This window comes from Furipterus horrens, unplaced genomic scaffold (assembly GCF_987537825.1).
Source record: "Furipterus horrens unplaced genomic scaffold, mFurHor1.1.pri manual_scaffold_1, whole genome shotgun sequence".
In the NCBI taxonomy this organism is placed as follows: domain Eukaryota; kingdom Metazoa; phylum Chordata; class Mammalia; order Chiroptera; family Furipteridae; genus Furipterus; species Furipterus horrens.
Window position 1 is genome coordinate 92999225 of NW_028327171.1, and position 18011 is coordinate 93017235.

The 18011-nt window shown below is 38.4% G+C and overlaps 1 non-coding gene and 2 pseudogenes across 1 annotated transcript; 2 read left to right on the forward strand and 1 right to left on the reverse strand.

The window, feature by feature from the left end:
* Positions 1-843: 843 nt before the first annotated feature.
* Positions 844-1362, reverse strand: LOC150021492 (peptidyl-prolyl cis-trans isomerase A pseudogene; annotated as a pseudogene).
* A 341-nt stretch (positions 1363-1703) lies between these two features.
* Positions 1704-2150, forward strand: LOC150021493 (cytochrome b-c1 complex subunit 8 pseudogene; annotated as a pseudogene).
* A 15758-nt stretch (positions 2151-17908) lies between these two features.
* On the forward strand, positions 17909-18011 carry LOC150021494 (U6 spliceosomal RNA). Its single transcript, XR_016513483.1, has one exon. It is a non-coding gene; the product is annotated as a U6 spliceosomal RNA (small nuclear RNA).

An 18011-nucleotide genomic window follows, 5' to 3' on the forward strand; every position in this document is an offset into this window, starting at 1 on the left:
ATTTTTACTAATTCAAACCCTTTGTTATTAGGTGTTTTTGTTTTTTGTTTGTTTTTGTCTCTTGTGAAGATCTTAACTGGAAATAAAATTCCCAGTTGGCTGAGAGGTTACAATATTTATCCTGAGGGTAAAGTTCTGACACTGCTTAAAAATGATTTCAGCTTGGGCAAGTTACATAGCACTTTTTGCTAGTTTCATGAAAATGGGTTTAATAACAATACTCAACCCACAAGCTATTTTAAGGATTAAATGAAACATGAGCAAAGCACATAGAATAATGCTTGATACACATTAAAGACTGTTGTAGGTATTGTTGACATCATTATCTTTATCTTCATCATCATTTGAGGCTGAGAAGGAAGAAGAAAGGAAGACTAGTAAAATGTCACTTCCCCTAAAACTTGGCCCTTTAGGTGGAGATAGGGGTACGTTATCACTTTAGTTTGACCTATTACACAAGTACACACCCATACACATGTGCACTTACAGAATGCTTCTATGTGGCACCAACTCTGATATTAGAATGTCAGACTTTGGGGAGGGGATTATTTTAAACTATTAAATCAAATATAATTTTCTATGAAAAATATTTATTAGTTAGTTTTGAAATTTCTATGATGTTACATATGTAATAAAAGTTAACTTTTGACTTTATTACTTTTTTGTTGTTTAGTTTTTATTTCATAATCGTAAACTTAACTCTGCAATCCAGCTAGACTTGGAAGGGGTAAGGAGAATATGGAACCCAATGAATGGCGGTGAGAGCACGAAGATTACAGAACATTCCAAGCAGATAGGGGTGAAGGGGTGCTCCCCTGAGCTACAGAAGGGATGGTCTGGTGGTTAACATAAGACCCAAGTCAAATTTATTAGAGTTTTCCAGTCAGTAATGGTGATCTCCTTGCTGCTCTTGCCATTCCTGGACCCATAGCGTTCCATGGCTGTCACAACACCCATGCCGTCTTTCACCCAGCCGAAGACCACATACTCGTTATCCAGCCACTTGGTCTTGGCCTTGCAGGTGACGAACTGGGAACCGTTTGTGTTGGGTCCAGCATTCGCCATGGACAAGATGCCAGGACCTATGTGCTTCAGGATGAAATTCTCATCATTGAATTTCTCCCAGTAGATGGACTTGCCGCCTGTGCCATTGTGGCATGTGAAGTCCCCACCCTGGCACATAAATCCCGAAATAATTCTGTGAAAGCAGGAAACTTTATAACCAAATCCTTTCTTCCCAGTGCTCAGAGCACGAAAGTTTTCTGCTGTCTTTGGAACTTTGTCTGCAAACAGCTTGAAGGAGACGCGGCCCAAGGGCTCGCCGTGGGCAGCGATGTAGAAAAACACGGTGGTATTGACCATGGCTGGTTGCGGGAATATCCGGAGTGGTGGCGGTGTCTGCAAGACTTGATTTTATTACTTTTAATTGTAGCTGAAGAAGATAGCAAAACCAGGATGGTTCCTTGTAGTTGTCTTTTGCTTTGTGGGAAACCTATTTGTCACATCCCTGAATGTTCCCTGCCAGTGTAAGTTTGTTTCAGGATGCCCTCTTCAGCTCCCAACCCTGTTCTATGGTTCACTCCCATCCTATCTCCTGCCAAAACACTTCATTTTTTCATAATAAACAGACAAAGAAAATCAGTTAAGAAATGTTAACAATAGCAGACAATTTAATGTTTGAAAATGGGAAAGAGGAGGTGACAATGAAGGGCGAGGTGACCCTCATTTGGGAGTGCAGTCCATTGCTTCGGTTCTGGCGGCCCCTGGGGTGGGGTGGGGGATTCCACCTGGGCTGGGAAAGATGAGGAGCATTGGGGTGGGCCTTTTCTGGGTGTGGGGCGGACTGTCCCAGGACTGAGCCCACCCTCGGTACTGCAGGCTCCACAGCTACTAGGGGCCACGAGTTTGGAAAGCTTTCAGGGGTGCGGCATGCGATCACCTGTACCTTGTAATGGATGAAAAGCAGCATGCACCCCTGCACCGCTTCAGCAAGGGCATCCTCAAGGTGCTGCGCTGCATTCAGGCATCCATCCTTCTCATCGCGCCGCCATTTGTAGCGGTTTTTTAAAAATCTTGTCTACACATGGGGGACCCGGGAGTTTGAGAAATCCAGGAGGAAGAACCCAGCTGCCTATGAAAATGACAAGTGAGCAACTCATCTGGAGGATGGTTCTGTCTCTGAAATATACTCCTCTGGGAGAGGAGTCAATGTTGTAGTGTCTTGAAGGCACAATAAACTTCTTATGGGCTGCAATGCTGTGATTTTGTGATTTTGCGAGTAGAATCCTTGGTGTGACTTGCTAATATTCTATTTAATGAACTCCCTTCTCTAGCTGAGCCCTGAACAATTTTAGCTAGTCTGGGAATTTGGTGAAGGAGTAGAGCTCACCCCTTGTTCTACAACATAAGCTACAAGAAAGTAGCTACAGCTACTCCTATTGATACAAGCTATCCAGTTGTAGGTGGCATGGGTAGTGGGGAGTGTTGGTTCACAACCCTAAATAGGCTCAGCAATCTTAAGAAAGAAGAACAAATTAGGAGGAATCACAGTACCTGATATCAAACTATACTACAAGGCCATGGTAATCAAAACAGTCTGGTACTGGCATAAGAACAGGTATATAGATCAATGGAACAGAATGGAGAACCCATAAATAAACTCAGGTCTTTATGGTCAATTAATATTTGACGAAGGGTGAAGGAGCATAAAATGGAATGAAAATAGCCTGTTCAGTAAATGGTGCTGGGAGAACTGGACAGGGACATGAAAACAAAAATGAAATTAGACCACCAACTTACACCTTACACCAGAATAAACTCAAGATGGATAAAAGACTTAAATATAAGTCATGACACCATAAAAGTCCTATAGGAAAACATAGGCAGTAAAATCTCAGATATCCCATGCAGCAATATTTTTGCCAATATATCTCCCAGGGCAAGGGAAATAAAGGAAAGAATAAACAAATGGGACTACATCAAACTAAAAAGTTCCTGTTCTGTTAAAGAAAACATAATCAAAATGAAAAGGGAACCAACCATATGGAAAAACATATTTGCCAATGACACCTTGAATAAGGGTTTGATCTCTAAAATATATAAAGAACTTATACAACTCAACACCAAGAAGGCAGGCAATCTAATTAAAAAATGGACAAAGGACCTGAACAGACACTTTTCCAAAGAAGATATACAGGGGGTCCACAGGCACATGAAAGAATGCTCAGCATCACTAGCCATCAGAGAGATGCAAATTAAAACCACAATGAGATACCATCTCACACCAGGCAGAATGGCCATCATCAACAAATCAACAAACAAATACTAGCGAGGATGAGGGAACACTAGTGCACTGTTGGTGGGAATGCAGACTGGTGCAGCCACTGTGGAAAACAGTATGGAAGTTCCTCAAAAAACTAAAAATGGATCTGCCTTTTGATCCTGTGATTCCACTGCTAGGACTATACTCCAAGAACACTGAAACTCCAATTCAGAAGAACCTATGCACCCTTATGTTCATAGCAGCACTATTTACTATAGCCAAATGCTGAAAACAGCCTAAGTGCCCATCAGTGGATGAATGGATCAAAAAACTGTTATATTTACATGATGGAATTCTATGCAGCAGAAAGAAAGAAGGAATTTCTATCATTTGTGACAACATGGATGGAACTGGAGAGTATTATACTTAGCAAAATAAGCCAGGCAGTGAAAGAAAAATGCCATATGATCTCACCTAATACAGGAAGCTAATGAACAAAACAGACAAGCAAAATAGAACAGTGGTGTGAAAACAAGAAATAGACTGACAGTGACCAGAGGGGAAGAGGGAGAAGGAGAAGGGAGGAAAGAAGGGGAAGGGTCTAGTCAAGGAACTAATGTAAATGATCCATGGACATGGACTACAGGATGGGGATTGATGGTGGGCAGAGCAGGGGAGAGCAATGGAGGAAAGACGGGACAAAGAAATAAAAAAGCTGGAGTTCTCAGTCAGATAGTTTCAAGGACCAGACTTCTGCCAACAACCTAAAAGAGTGTGGAAACAGATTCTTTTCCTACTTGAGCCTCCAGGTAAGAATGCAGCCTGGTCAACATCTTGACTGTAGGCTTTTGAAGCTCTGAGCAGAGGCCCAAATTAGGCTATGCCCAGACTCTTGACCCGAAGAAACTATGAGTTAATAAATATATATGTGCTGATTTAAGCTGCAAAATTGGTGGTGATTTGTTATGCAATAGAATACTAATGAAATAGCTAATAACTAATACAGACCAGAATTTAATCTGTTGAACACCGCTTCTGTTTTATCTCAATGAAATAAAAATCAGATCTTAAAATTTATCCTGTAAATTTATTTATCTATTCCTAATAGGCTTAAGCTGACCTACATAGATCAATATGTCATTTCCACCAAAACAATCTTTTTGGTTGGTTGTTTGTTTTTTGCTTTATAATCATTCTACCTAGAATAGACCAAGGTTAATAAGCCTTCAGTTGATTCCTTGATTCCTTTGGTAAAACCTTATTAATTATTCTAGTCCACAGAGTCTCTCTTTAGTGAATCTATGATTAGTATATTACAATAAAATTTAGCATCTAATTGTTCTTAACAATTGTATTGTTTCTCCAGCATGACTGTAGGTCCTCTATTTGTCTTACAGATATTTTTATATTTCCCACAGTATTTGCAACAGTGTCAGGCAAAAAGGAGAGTCTTGTTAAATATCTGTTGATTGACAAGCAGGATCTGATTTTTCAAATGTTCCTGCTAATAAATGATCTGCCTGGATACTGCAGAATGTACTCAGTATGAACTCGCTCTGCAATACCCTCCACATTCCCCTGGTCTGGGCTGTTTAACTCATCCCCAAAGTCCAGGACCGAAATGACCTCTGGAAAACAAATGAGGTCTTATGTCAAAATCACTTTCTGGAGTAATTCTATTTTTAGTCACTATGTGGCATAATTTATCCCTGTGTCAGAGGGCACATCCATTTGAATACTCATGATCAGTCTTTATACATAAGTTATAATTTCAACATATTTGCTACAAAAATAACAGAATGGATAACTGGATAATCATAAAAATCAGAGGAAATTTCAAAGATCATTCCAAAAAATACAGACTTTTTTGTAAATAAATAAACATGTGTCTATGATTATTGGATATTGATAAATTTAGGTCATAATTTTATTAGACAGTTTTAGGTTGGTCACTTTTCATTTCTAAATCTCTCTGCAGGGGCAATCAGCCAACATTCTTGGGATGATATATCATAAAACTTTTGCATTATAAACCTTTTTCATTTTACCTCAAACTGGAATATATCTGAGTAGATAAAATAGCAGATAGTGTCAGGTTTGGCTTTATGACTTAATAAAGAACTAATTAGACCCACAAGAGTGATAATCATTCCTATAACATATATGGTTGTTTATTTTCTACAGTGACTCCAAAGGGATAAAGCTAAACATTTGTAAAAATGTATTTAAAAAAACAAACAACAACAACAAAAAAAAAACCAGAAGAACACACAAAAACAGCTCTGACCAGTCTGGCTCAGTGGGTTAGGCATTGTCCCTGCAAAGCAAAAGGTTGCCGGTTCAATTCCCAGTCAAGGCACATGTCTGGGTTGTGGTTTCGGTCCCTGCTTGGGGCACATAGGAGAGTCAGCCAATTGATGTTTCTCTCTCACATCGATGTTTTTCATCCTCGCTTTCTCCCTCCCTTTCCCTCTCTCTAAAAATAAATTAAAAGAATAACTTTCTTAACCTGGAAAATATTTTTGAGCCATTCATTTGGAGTAGCAGTCTCTCTCTATCCGTCTCTCTCACACATACATAATTTGAAATTTTTGATTGTCTCTTATTTACATGAACCTGTTTGAGGAACTTTAAAATTGTAAAACATTTAATCCATCACCTGCCATTATAGTCTTAAACTAGTAGCTATGCTTCCTTTTGAAAATAAATTTGCTAAAACAATTGTTATAATTCTAAAACACAGTCTAAGTATAAAGATACTGATAATGGTAACAACTTAAATAGTGGGATTTTTTGTTTCTTACATTTCTTTTCCATGAAATTACTTAAATTTCTTCCATTTCTTCGATGGCTTTTAAATATTTTAATTGATACTATCTAGCTGCTGATACCTATTGTTCAGTCTATACTAAAAGCAGAGTATTGTAAAATAGAATTACAGTTTTAAACCAACAACTTCCCTTATTAAGAATACATTAGATAGCCCTGGCCAGTGTAGTTCAGTTGGTTGGGTGCCATTCTGCAAAGCAAAAGGCCACTGATTGGATTCCCAGTCAGGGGACATGCCTGGGTTGTGGGTTTTTCCTGGTCAGGGTGCATGCGAGAGGCAACCAATTGATATTTCTCTTACATGAATATTTCTTTCCCTTTCTCTCCCTCCCTGCTTCTCTCTCTAAAGTCAATAAGCATGTCCTCAGATGAGAATAAAGAAAAAAGAACAGATAATTATTTAGTGCCTTACTCATATTTTGTCCTCAGTATATATTTGGAGAATTAAAAATAGCAAAAATCAAAATAAAACAGAACTAAATTGGGACAGTTCATTACAAGCAGACCTATCCTACAATAAATGCTAAAGGAAAATTTTCAGACTGTAGGGCATTGACACCAGATAGAAAGTTCTATAGGGAAAAATGAAGAGCCCTGGAAATGCTTTTTTAAAAAAGACAACAGATTATTTTACACAAATATTAAAACACTGTATTTTGTTGGTTATAACATATCTAGGTTTAAAATACATAAGAATAATACTACAAAAAATGGGTGCAGTAAGTAAAAATAACTTAGTGGTTTGTGGTTCTCTTCAGTCTTTAAACTAGCAATGACCAGTCAAGTCTTCCTCATCTTTCATCACTCTTACTCTGCCTCTGCCTTCTTCCTCCTCACATAAGGACCTTTGTGATTACATGGGGTCCTCATAGTTAATCCAGAATCGTCGGCAGCCGTCCGTCTCAAGAGACGATGGTGTAGCTTCTTAAGAGTCTATCTGCACCGCCGAGAATGGCTGTGCAGTCCGACTCGGGAGTGACACGATATCTGTCTCCTCCCGTGTTGAATCGACATCTTGCGATGACGCTGGAGTGTCCTCTCCAGTGGAGCTGAAGCTACAGAGCCTGGGCAGGGTGATATGGAGGGTCTGCTGTTGCCCATGCAGCAGACCCCCCCTCTCTTCGCAGCTGAAGGGTCCAAGGGAAAGACGGAGTCAATACAGCTTGGCTTCAGGTGCGCCACAGGAGTTGCCGGTGTTGACTACAACGTCAAACCGCCTTAGGGACTCCGGCTCCAGATTTTCTGTCGGGGTTTACTCCCTTAGCCTTTCCCCTGAAGAGGTATGCCGCAAGGCAGCGGAGGTTTTTTGGAGTCAGAGTTTTCCTTCTCTGTAATCCAGAATAATCTCCTTATTTTAAGGTCAACTGGTGAGCAACCTTAACTCTATCCACTACCTTAATTTCTGTAGATTAGGACATGGACTTCTTTAGGCCACTCTCCTGCCTAATGACCTATATGTCACATACTAGCAACCCACCCTAGATTATTTCAGAGCAATTCTCAGCCATTTTATCACCCTGTTTCTTAGCTATTTCAGTATATATTTTTGAATAATAAGAATTCTTTAAAAAATAGTCACACCTAAAAAATAACAATCTTAAAATCATCAAATATCCAGTAATTATTAGATTTCCCTTATTCTATAATGATTTTTAAAATATTTTGTAGCCATAATCAGCATGGCTCACTTGGTTGGGAGTCATGGTGCAAGGTGAAAGGTTACCAATTCAATCCCTGGCCAGGACACATACCTGAGTTGTGGGTTGCAGGTTTGGTCCCTAGTTGAGGCATGTACAAGAGGCAACTGATTGATGTTTCTCTCTCACATTGATGTTTCTCTCCCCCACTTTCTCCCTCCCTTCCCCTCTCTCTAAAAGTAAATAAAGTTTTTAAAATATTTTTTTCAGTTTGTTTGAAAGAGAATTCAAATGAGATCCATATATGACATTGAATAATTTTTTATTGAAAGGATATTATTTCTGAGGATCCCTAATATTACTTTAAGTCATTTTAATTATACTTTGGTTAAATACATATAAGCATGAAACCAGCTATAAATTCTCAACCATATGGCTGTCATATATCTATAAAGTTAAAAAATATATATTCTTGAAGCAAACGTGTGGACCCAGCTTGAGAAATGTATTTCTTGTATCATTGTCTGCATAGTTCACTTTGAGATTAGCTATATCATGTCCTGTGAAAGTTCTTCATTATTGCCTAAAACTGTCACTGAATATCTTTTTTTAATTATCATTCTTCATTACACATTTTAGTCACCTACTGGTTGCCAGTTATTTTCCCAGGTAGGAAAACACAAAGGTGAAGAAAACTTGATCAATCGCTCGTAGTTACTTTTTCAGAAAGCTATGTGTTATCAGAAAAACTGGAATGTAAGCTCTATCTACGGAGATGGGAACCAGGTCTTATACATCTTTGTGTTCCCCAAGGGACCTAAGTGAGTGCTTTTACAAAGTCAGTACTCATCCAATGTTCAATAATGGATTAGACTTGAAAGCCTGTATTTTAATCGCTCAGTGAAATTTGTCAGGTAAACCTGGAGAGAAAGAGCCATGACTCTGCGTTTCTCTTTTTCTCTTTAGAATGAAGAAGAGGTGAGTGTGCATGTTTGTGTGTTGATAATTATGGTGATGGGAAGGATGTTTGGAGATAGCAAAGATGTGACAACCACTATGGCAATTTGAAGCCAAGCAAGTCATAAAATTGACCTTGTTGGGGGCAGTTCTTTACCAGTGAGCATAATAGATGAATAGCTATTATGAGTCAACAGTGATGGATGGAATTTGCTCAAAATAGCACAACACATTCAGCTCTTTGGGAACCATAAACATTTATCACTGATGATTAATCCTTTCATGAGTCCATTTCGAGGTTAACAGAACTGTTTTCTTACAGTCTTTGTTCTTTGTGTATCAGGCCAATAGTCCTGCTCATTCAGAAAATGTTTACTTTATGAGGCTAAGCTCCTGAGTATTTAAACGTGGAACTGCATAGCAGATTTGTCCCAGTTCCTAGAACTATTTCATAATCTATTTTTCATCATTTTCCCAGTCCTTAGAACTTCTCCTACTGGAGACAGCTTTTTGGCTTGTGTCGCCTAATAATACATCACCTTTTGAAAAATTCACTATGAGCAATTAACCAGCTTTTACTCACTAGTACAAATTTCAATATAATTTCTGAAAGTGATTAGACATTAATAGACATTAACATATTTTAAAGCAATAGAATGACATATAAATTCATAAATGGAAAAAGCCTCAAGAGGGTAAGAAAAATTTAGTGACCTTGAGAAGAATGGGACTATGCAAACACTAAAAAAGGAGAGCTATATCACACTGACATAAATCCGGGGTGTTTAATTACTCAGATCTATGTTCATTCCTGACTATAGTATAAGTCCCTTAAGGGTGAGATCAGACTGTGCACATTTTGTATCCTAGCCATAAAGTTCAGAGTGTGTTTCATAGACCAATACTATTGCTGTCACCTAGGAGCTTATTATAAATGCAGAATCACAGGCCCCATCCCAGACATAATGAGTCAGAATCTGCATTTTTAAAAATCTCCAAGTGATTCTAGTATACCTTAAAGTTAAAAAAGAAAAACACTGTTCTACCACACTAACATAATGCCTTATATAACATTAAATTGAATACATGTGTTAATTACACTAAAAAACAGACTTTATAAATTGCAAATAAATCAGGTGTATAGGTCTGAGACAAAACATAAAATAGGTTGAGAAAAATAAAAGGAAACATGATCATAACATGCACATATCAGGAATATTGTACTTCAGGAAGAATCCACAATAATTATATGGAGAAAGAATGGCATATTCTAGCATACCCATCTTCGACATGAGGTGTTCGGTCCTGAATGTGTGCGAAACAACACAATAGAATATTAGGAGAAAATATCAGAATTCTATTCACAATTTTATTTCTAGAAAGAGCTATATTAATATTTAGTACGCAGGTTGACATTATTACCTATCTCATGCTAGATAATCCATCAGATTAGTAGCAGCAATCTCAGTTTATTGAAATTTTCTGCAGCTTATGTGTGCCTTGTTAAGAGAATGTAACTAAAAAGACAAAGCATTTCAAAACATTCATTTTTATTAAAATGAGATTGAACATATCTTGGTCCCCACTTACTCACAGTGGATGGTTCCAAGACCATTCATGGATGCCTGAAACCACAGATGGTACTGGACCCTAATATGTACTATGTTTTTTCTAACATACAGACCAAGGATAGTTTAATTTATAAATTAGGCACAGTAAGAGATTAACAACCATAAGTAATAATAAAATAGAACAATTATGGCAATATGCTGTAATAAAAGTTATGCTGTGGTCTCTCTCTCAAATGTCTTACTGTACTATTGTCACTCCTCTTCTTGTGCCTATTCCTGAAAACTTACTTGACGTAAATGGCTTGGTGTCACTTGTTTCGGGGGATCCCTTGCTGAAGCCTTCTTGTCAACTCAGTGATTTCTGTCCTCAATCAGAAGACGTTTTCTGTTCATGGTCTTTCATTCACAAAGTTCATGCTTTTTCCATCTTAACGCAGCACTTATCACTAACAGTGGCCAGGATTTTTGCAGTTTGAGATGCAACAGTAAAACTAGCATGAATGTCTTTTTCCTTGTTCACAATTCACAAATAGAAGGTTCATTCTTATCATTTCTCTTAGCATATGATTTTTTCTTCTATCCCTATTAAATCAAGAACTTTCTGGAATATCTGAATTGCCAGCATCGCTGCTCTTACGTTTTGGAGCCATGATTAAAAAAAAATAAGGGTTACCTGAACACAAGCACATACTGCAACAGCTGATCTGATAACCAAGATGGCTACTAAGTGACCAATTATCTAGTAGATTATACAGTGTGAAGATGCTGGACAAAGAGATGGATGAGTCAGAGCATGACACTGAGATTTCATCACAGACCCTAAAAATGACTACACAACTTAAAACTTATGAATGGCTTATTTCTAGAATTTTTTATTTAATGTTTTTGGACTGCAGTTAATGACATGTAACTAAAACCATGTAAAGTGAACCGACAGGGAAGAAGGGACTATTGTAATCTAAATACAAAGAACACAATAACAAAAAAAGGCTAAGTAGGCCATTTATAGTCTTTATGCAGGCTCTGTCAGTCACATTCAAGACAGAAACAGTGACAATCAAATTGAGTCTAACTGAAGTCAGCTCAAAGCCCCTACATTTTTTCACAACTTTGTTGAGGTATAATTAATATATAAATAACTGCACTTATTTAGTGTGTAGAATTTGTTCACTATTTTGTTTTACTAAGTATATATTTTAAATTGTTTATACTATTTAAAGGTACCCAAATCTCTCATGATGAGATTGATCTAAAGTACATTGCCAACTCTTCATACTGTGTTTTAAGACAGATCTTCCAGTAAGGACAGCTGATAGGCTGAGATCTAAGTAAAAAAAGAAAAGAAAAGAAGAGCAGAATGGTACATAAATTGAGTTAATAGTCCATAAAAGGAACTCACTTTTTTTTTTTTTTTTTTAGTTTAAACATGTCACCATGAAATTTCAGAATACCAGAGTCAGAGAAAGACCTGTCTATGTATTCTAAAGAAAGGGGGTGCAGGGAAACAGGGCATATTTAAGGCTCATGAATTGAAATAGCTTTAGAATTCTCAACAGCAATGCTGAAAACAAGAAGACAATGAAAGAATGGCTCCCTAATTCTGGGGAAAAAAAAACCCTTCAGCTTTGAATTCTATATCCAACCAAACAATTGTGTAAGGATAGATAGAATACACACATTTTTAATATTAATGAAGTGATCCTTACATTCAAATTATTATTTTTTTCCTAACCCAGAAAACTTTTTTTTTTTACTACTTTTAGAAAGAGGGGAAGGGAGAAAGAGGAAGGGAAACATTGATGCAAGAGAGAAGCATTGATTGATTGATTGCCTCCTTACGAGGGTGGATTGGGGATCTTATAGGTGTGGACTGGGGATCAAATGCACCCGGGCCCAGAATCTCAGGTCCGAGGTCCAGGGATTGAACCTGCAGCCTTTCGCATATGGGACTATGCTCCAACCAACTGAGCCACACCAGCCAGGCACATTCAAATTATTTTAGTATTAAATTTAACACAACATGTGTTAATTTCAAATCAATATAAAAGGATTCAATGAAAACTAAGTTTCTAGGCCAGACTCCAGTTGCCCTAGGCTCTCTTTCCAGAGGAACCACAACGATCGGGTGTCTTGCATATTCGTTCAGAGATAGCCTATAGATTAAATAATATACATGAAGTGCTTAGAACATTGCCTAACTCAAAACAAATGCTATATAAATGTTTGCTGTTCATAGTGAAGGTGGAGGAGGTAGTACTGGCAGGAGAGTTGTGATACGTATGTATTTACTCAACTCAATCTTTTTTAGTGGCTAAAAGTTATTATAACTGTAATATAGTACTTTAAACATTCCCTTATAGAAGGGACAATGAATAACAAGTTGCTGTGATTACCATAACCTCCTAAACTAATATAATAGGCAAATACAGAAATTAGATGTCAAAAAACAAAGTATCTAGCAAACACTGCGTACCCTAAGATCTGAATTAGAGCATTAGTGAGAAGTGAGAAGGCCTATGCTAATTAGATGTTGAGTGTGGAGAAGGAGTAGTAATAAAATTATTCAACTTCACTTCTAGTTAAGGGTAAGTACTAGAAACTTAATAACTAGCACAGTCAACTGGTATATCCAAATAAAGTCTCTGCTCAAAGGATGAGGCCGGTGTTACTGAGAACTGCAGTACTTTGTATAGTACGTGCCAAATTATGTAGGTATCTTAACTTCAGTAATTTATTTCACAGATATGCTCTCTTCCAGCATAGTTTTTAAGAGAAATAAATTTTGTGTCCATGATGCCTTGGGGTTTGAATTGTGGCTCTACCATTTATAGTTGAGTGACCTAGGTTCAACTACTTTAACTTCTCTGACTTTGTTTTCTTATTAGTAACATGGGGGTGATATGAAGGACTGTTTGAATGTTTGCTGTTAGCAATGGCAAATCTTATTTTCTAATTTAATCTAATTCTAGTCACTGAACATGTTTATATTGTTATATTAAAATAACTTCTTTGAAAAAAGGGAACCATATCTAAATGTTGGGTCTCAAGTGATTTATGAAGCCTTGAAATGATATCTAAAACCCGAAGTCACCCTGACCAGTGTGGCTCAGCCTGTTGTGCACTGTTCTGCAAAACGAAGGGTTGCCAGTTTGATTCCAGGTCAGGGCACATGCCTGGGTTGCATATTCTGTCCCTGGTTGGGGTATGTACAAAAGGCAGCTCATCAAAGTTTCTCTCCCTCTCTCTGCCCCCTCCTCTCTCTCTAAAAGTAAAAGAAATGAGATATTTTTAAAATAAATAAATAAAACCCAAAGTCATCATTCCATCAACAGGGCTGAAGGATATGGCCCTAGCGAAGGTTTTTGTAGTAGACCTGATATGAGAAACACTCAAAGCAGCACATGTTCTTCCCTGAGGAAATCAGACCACTGGTATTTTTTAAATGATTAATAATGTTAATGAGTATTTAGCACTCTTAGAAGTATAGCTTAATTGACTACACTGTCCTGGGGGACTAAAAGAGCAGTGCAAGAATGGGATCGTGGCTTCACTTGAGTCAAATTTTGAAGCCCAGAAAATTAAACAGAGATAGGAATCCAAGTGTTTCAAAGACACTATTTGAACAGTAGTGTTCTATTTAAGAAGTTGTCAAGCCCTCACTGGGGTAGATCAGTGGGTTTGGCATCATCCCACAAACAGAAAGGTCTCTGGTTTGATTCCCAGTGGGGGCTTATGTCTGGGTTGCAGGCCAGGTCCCTGGTTAGGGGCACGTGAGCGGTAACCAATTGATGTTTCTCTCCCACATCCAAGTCTCTTTCCCTCCCTTTCTTTCTCCCTTCCTTCCCCTCTCTGTAAAAGTAAATAAATAAAAATATTTTAAAAAAAAAGTCCTCAAGGGCCATGGGGGTACAGTGGAATTAGAAGGGAGAAAAGAAACACCTGAATACTAATTTACACTGTTGTTGCATCACTGCTTTAAGCATCCTGTATTCACCTGTAGGCTGAAACTTTGGTATTGAGAAATTACTGTGCCGAAATTTCAGATAGTATATCTAAGCCAATAGGGGGCGCTCTTGAAACAGAATTATATACAGTGGAATCATCACTTGAAGAAAATAGTATTGAAGGCAGAAATAGCTGAGGGGACTGCAGACCCATGTGGTTTTGGATAAAGAAGTCCTAATTCTTTAGGTGCAGTATCAAAGTTATCAGTGAAGGGGTAACTGAACCTGCAGACTCCTTTTATAGTATTCTTTAAGGAACATAAATTACAGATATTAACATCTTGGTTGGACACCAAGAAATATAATAACAGTACAATCACTGCCTTGATGAAACACTCTTATTGAAAAGACAAGTGATACTCATAATGCGAAGTTAAATTACAATAAAAGGCAGTAAAAACAATAAAAATTCAGAAAACAAGAGAAGCAATGTTCAACTCTTATGTGGGGAGAGGGTTATGCTGTTTACTCTTTTTATTGGAGGGGGTGGGTCAGGGAAAGGTGAGGTGAGTGGACGTGGAGGACAAGGTGGGAGGACAGCAGGAACAAAAGCCTACAAATGGGCAAGGAAAAGACCCTCTCTACTGTCAGTTAGGAGTATAGGTTTTCCATTGGGAAATCTGAAAAATAAATTAGAAATAAAATAACAGATTATGAACAGACATGAACTTCCTATTGAGACTGGGGCAGAGAGAGAGAGAGAGAGAAATTTCAAGCAGGAGAGTTAAATTAAGAAGAAAGTTTAAGATTATTTCTTTGACAAATCAGAACATTTTGGAGGAAATTGCTATGGAATGTAATAGACAAAGTGATATCTCACTTCCTGCTATAAACCCTTTGTAATTTTCCAAAGTTCCTGCCTGATAATGGCATAGATTCTCCTTCTTTTCCCACTTTCTCCTGTCTACTAATAACAATAACAGCTACCTTTTATTAAAAATCTGTTTTCTGCAAGGTATTTTACAAGCATTCTCTCACAAATCAACAACCAACCTGGTAAGAAACCTCGCCACCCTTTTACTGATGAGAAAGAACTCATAGCTATTAAGTGGTGAAACCAGAATTTGACCACTGCTCTGTTTAATTCCAACATTAATATTCTTTCCACCATGCCTTTAAAATTCAGGGAGGCGGAAGAAGACAGGCATACGAGATTCTAATCTTCAATAGTAAAGATGGGAAATGTTCTTGGAGGGTCCCAATGACACACATTTATATGCAGTGAGTAGGCAACTGTACATTTCATTACCTTATATGCCAGTGTCTAACTTCAAAGGCAAATTTTTTTAAAATAGGTATAATTCTTAACTCTGGAACATTCAGAGTTTCAAAAAGTACACTATGCTAACAGGAAAGTGTCTGCAGGCTTTTAGAAAAGCCTTCTAAAAAAATTCTAAAATCGCTTTCAAGTAAAAAAATAAAATCATTTTCAAGTAATGTTATAGTTTATAATTTTGCCCACATATCCACTGATTTGCCTTCATACAGTAGATGACAAATAACAGAAGGTAAGGAGTGTTTTTATCAAGTTGTTTTATCCGCCTTGACTACTGCATGCTTAGAATTATAAATTAATAATATCCCAACTCTGAAACAACACTCATTTTCAGCTCGTGACACTTTTAAAAGACAGACCTCACAGCACTTTGCCCTAGGTCTATTTTTCCTGGGAGCCCAGCTAAGCACTCTACTGGGAAGGCTTTCAAGTGACATTTGATCTTTCTCTTCTAGTATCCTTGCCAGCTGGGGCTCCCTCTACTAGTGAAACACTGATGATGAGATAACTGTGCTGTTAGTCATCAGGAGCCCAAGTTCAGGTGACAAACACTTATATTCTCAAGCCTGTAGAGTTTGAAATGTAAGTAATAAAGTGCAAAGGGGTGAAATTAAGTGCTTACTTGGGACCATAACATCTTCCTTCCCTGACCTTTGCGCTCCACCCCACCCCGCAACTCCACAAAGAGGAGGACAAATAGGAGAAATTATAGGCAGCTAGATTTAAAAGCACAGGTGTATGGCCCTGGTCGGTGTGGCTCAGTTGGTTGGAGCGTTGTCCCATAACCAAAGGATTGCAGGTTCGATTCCCAGTCAGGGCACATACCTAGGTTGTGGGTTTGGTTCCTCATCCTGGCATGTGTGATCCTCAATATGGGCAGTATGAGTGGCAGGCAATCAACACTTCTCTCTCACATCAATGTTTCTTTTCTCTCCCTTCCTCTCTCTCTAAAAAGCAATAGAAAAATGTCCTTGGGTGAAGATTAAAAAAACAAAACAAAACCACAGGTACGAAATAGAAGCATTTGGACAGAGCACAACAACTAGACAGAAGCCATTTGCTGTTGGTAGATTATATATAAGTATTGCTAGAAAAGAAGAGCAAAGTAGTTTGGAGACCATAGCTGAGATAGAAGTAACAATGACATGCACTGTCTTGTCTTCCCCTTTGGCTATTCCAGGTGGTGGGAATCCTGCTTGCTTGCCCAGGAGCAGAGATATTGCCTTTTATGGTAGTGAGACAGAACAGTAAAAAGGAAGAAAATTTTTTGGCAAGTGGAATGAGGAAACTGAGACAGACAGCTGGACACAATGGCCAGGCAATTTACAGTCACGTGTAGACGGTCACCAGGGCAGAAGGCTCCCATGCCTGACAGGGGGCAAAAATGGGAAAACAAAGACCTCAGCCCCAGGGTAATGTCTCCCCACCTGGCCTTTCCTCCCTGGGGAGGAACATCTAGGATATAGCATCCAGGCCTCAGTTGTATTTCAGCCCCAGGCCCAGAAAAGCAACAAAACCAGGTGGGCAACACCAGAACCAACTGCACTGATGAAATATGCCCTGTCCTGTCACTGAACAATCACAGCTGGAGAACTGATGAATATTCTACTGAAACCTTCCCTAAGTTTCCCCACCTTCAAGAAAGAGGGAAAAAAAGCCTCAAGACAAAGGACCCTATGCACAAACACTCCCTCTGGAGAGCAACCAATGCCATTCCCTCTTCCTTCTTCTTCCCCCATTTCTTTCTTCACAGGCAGGAGTTTCCTAAACTCTAAGGCAATGGGCAGCTGACAGCTGGCAACTTGTCAGCTTGTTCAGTTTGTTCAGGTAATCCCCTGAACCTGTCCTCAAAGCCCCTTTCCTCTGATTTCCCAGTGAACTAAGGCAGCCCAGCCTAGGTTCTCCTGTTGCCTCTTCTGTGCTAAGCCGCTGTTTCACCATCCCCAGCTTTAATAAATGTATCCTCATTGTCACCTGGACTTGTGTTGTGAAATCTTTCCTACATGAAATCAAGAACCCACGCACTGCAGCTGGCCCTAGGCAGACTCGATCAGGGCCAAGCCCCATGTCTGGTAACAGTAGCACATATTTTATTTTGAACATTTATGTGGTTTGTCTGAAAAAAAGTGTCTTACCAGTCCTCATCTTCCAGACACAAACCTGAGATAAAATTATGAAATCAAAGTAAGAATATTAAGGAAGAAAGTTAACAGTGTTTAGTAAAAGCCCTGGTGGAATAGAAAAGAATAAGTACAAGGGAGAAAATATTTTGAAGAAATAATGACTAAAAACTTCCTAGAATTAGAAAAAGCAGTTCTTATAAGGAAACTTCTAGCTTTAAAAATATTGATCAGAGACGGGAAGGATTGTGAGCACTTTGGCAGCACATGTGCTAAAATTGGAATGATACAGATAAGATTAGCAGGGCCCCTGCGCAAAGATGACAAGCAATTTTGTTATGCATTTCATTAAGGA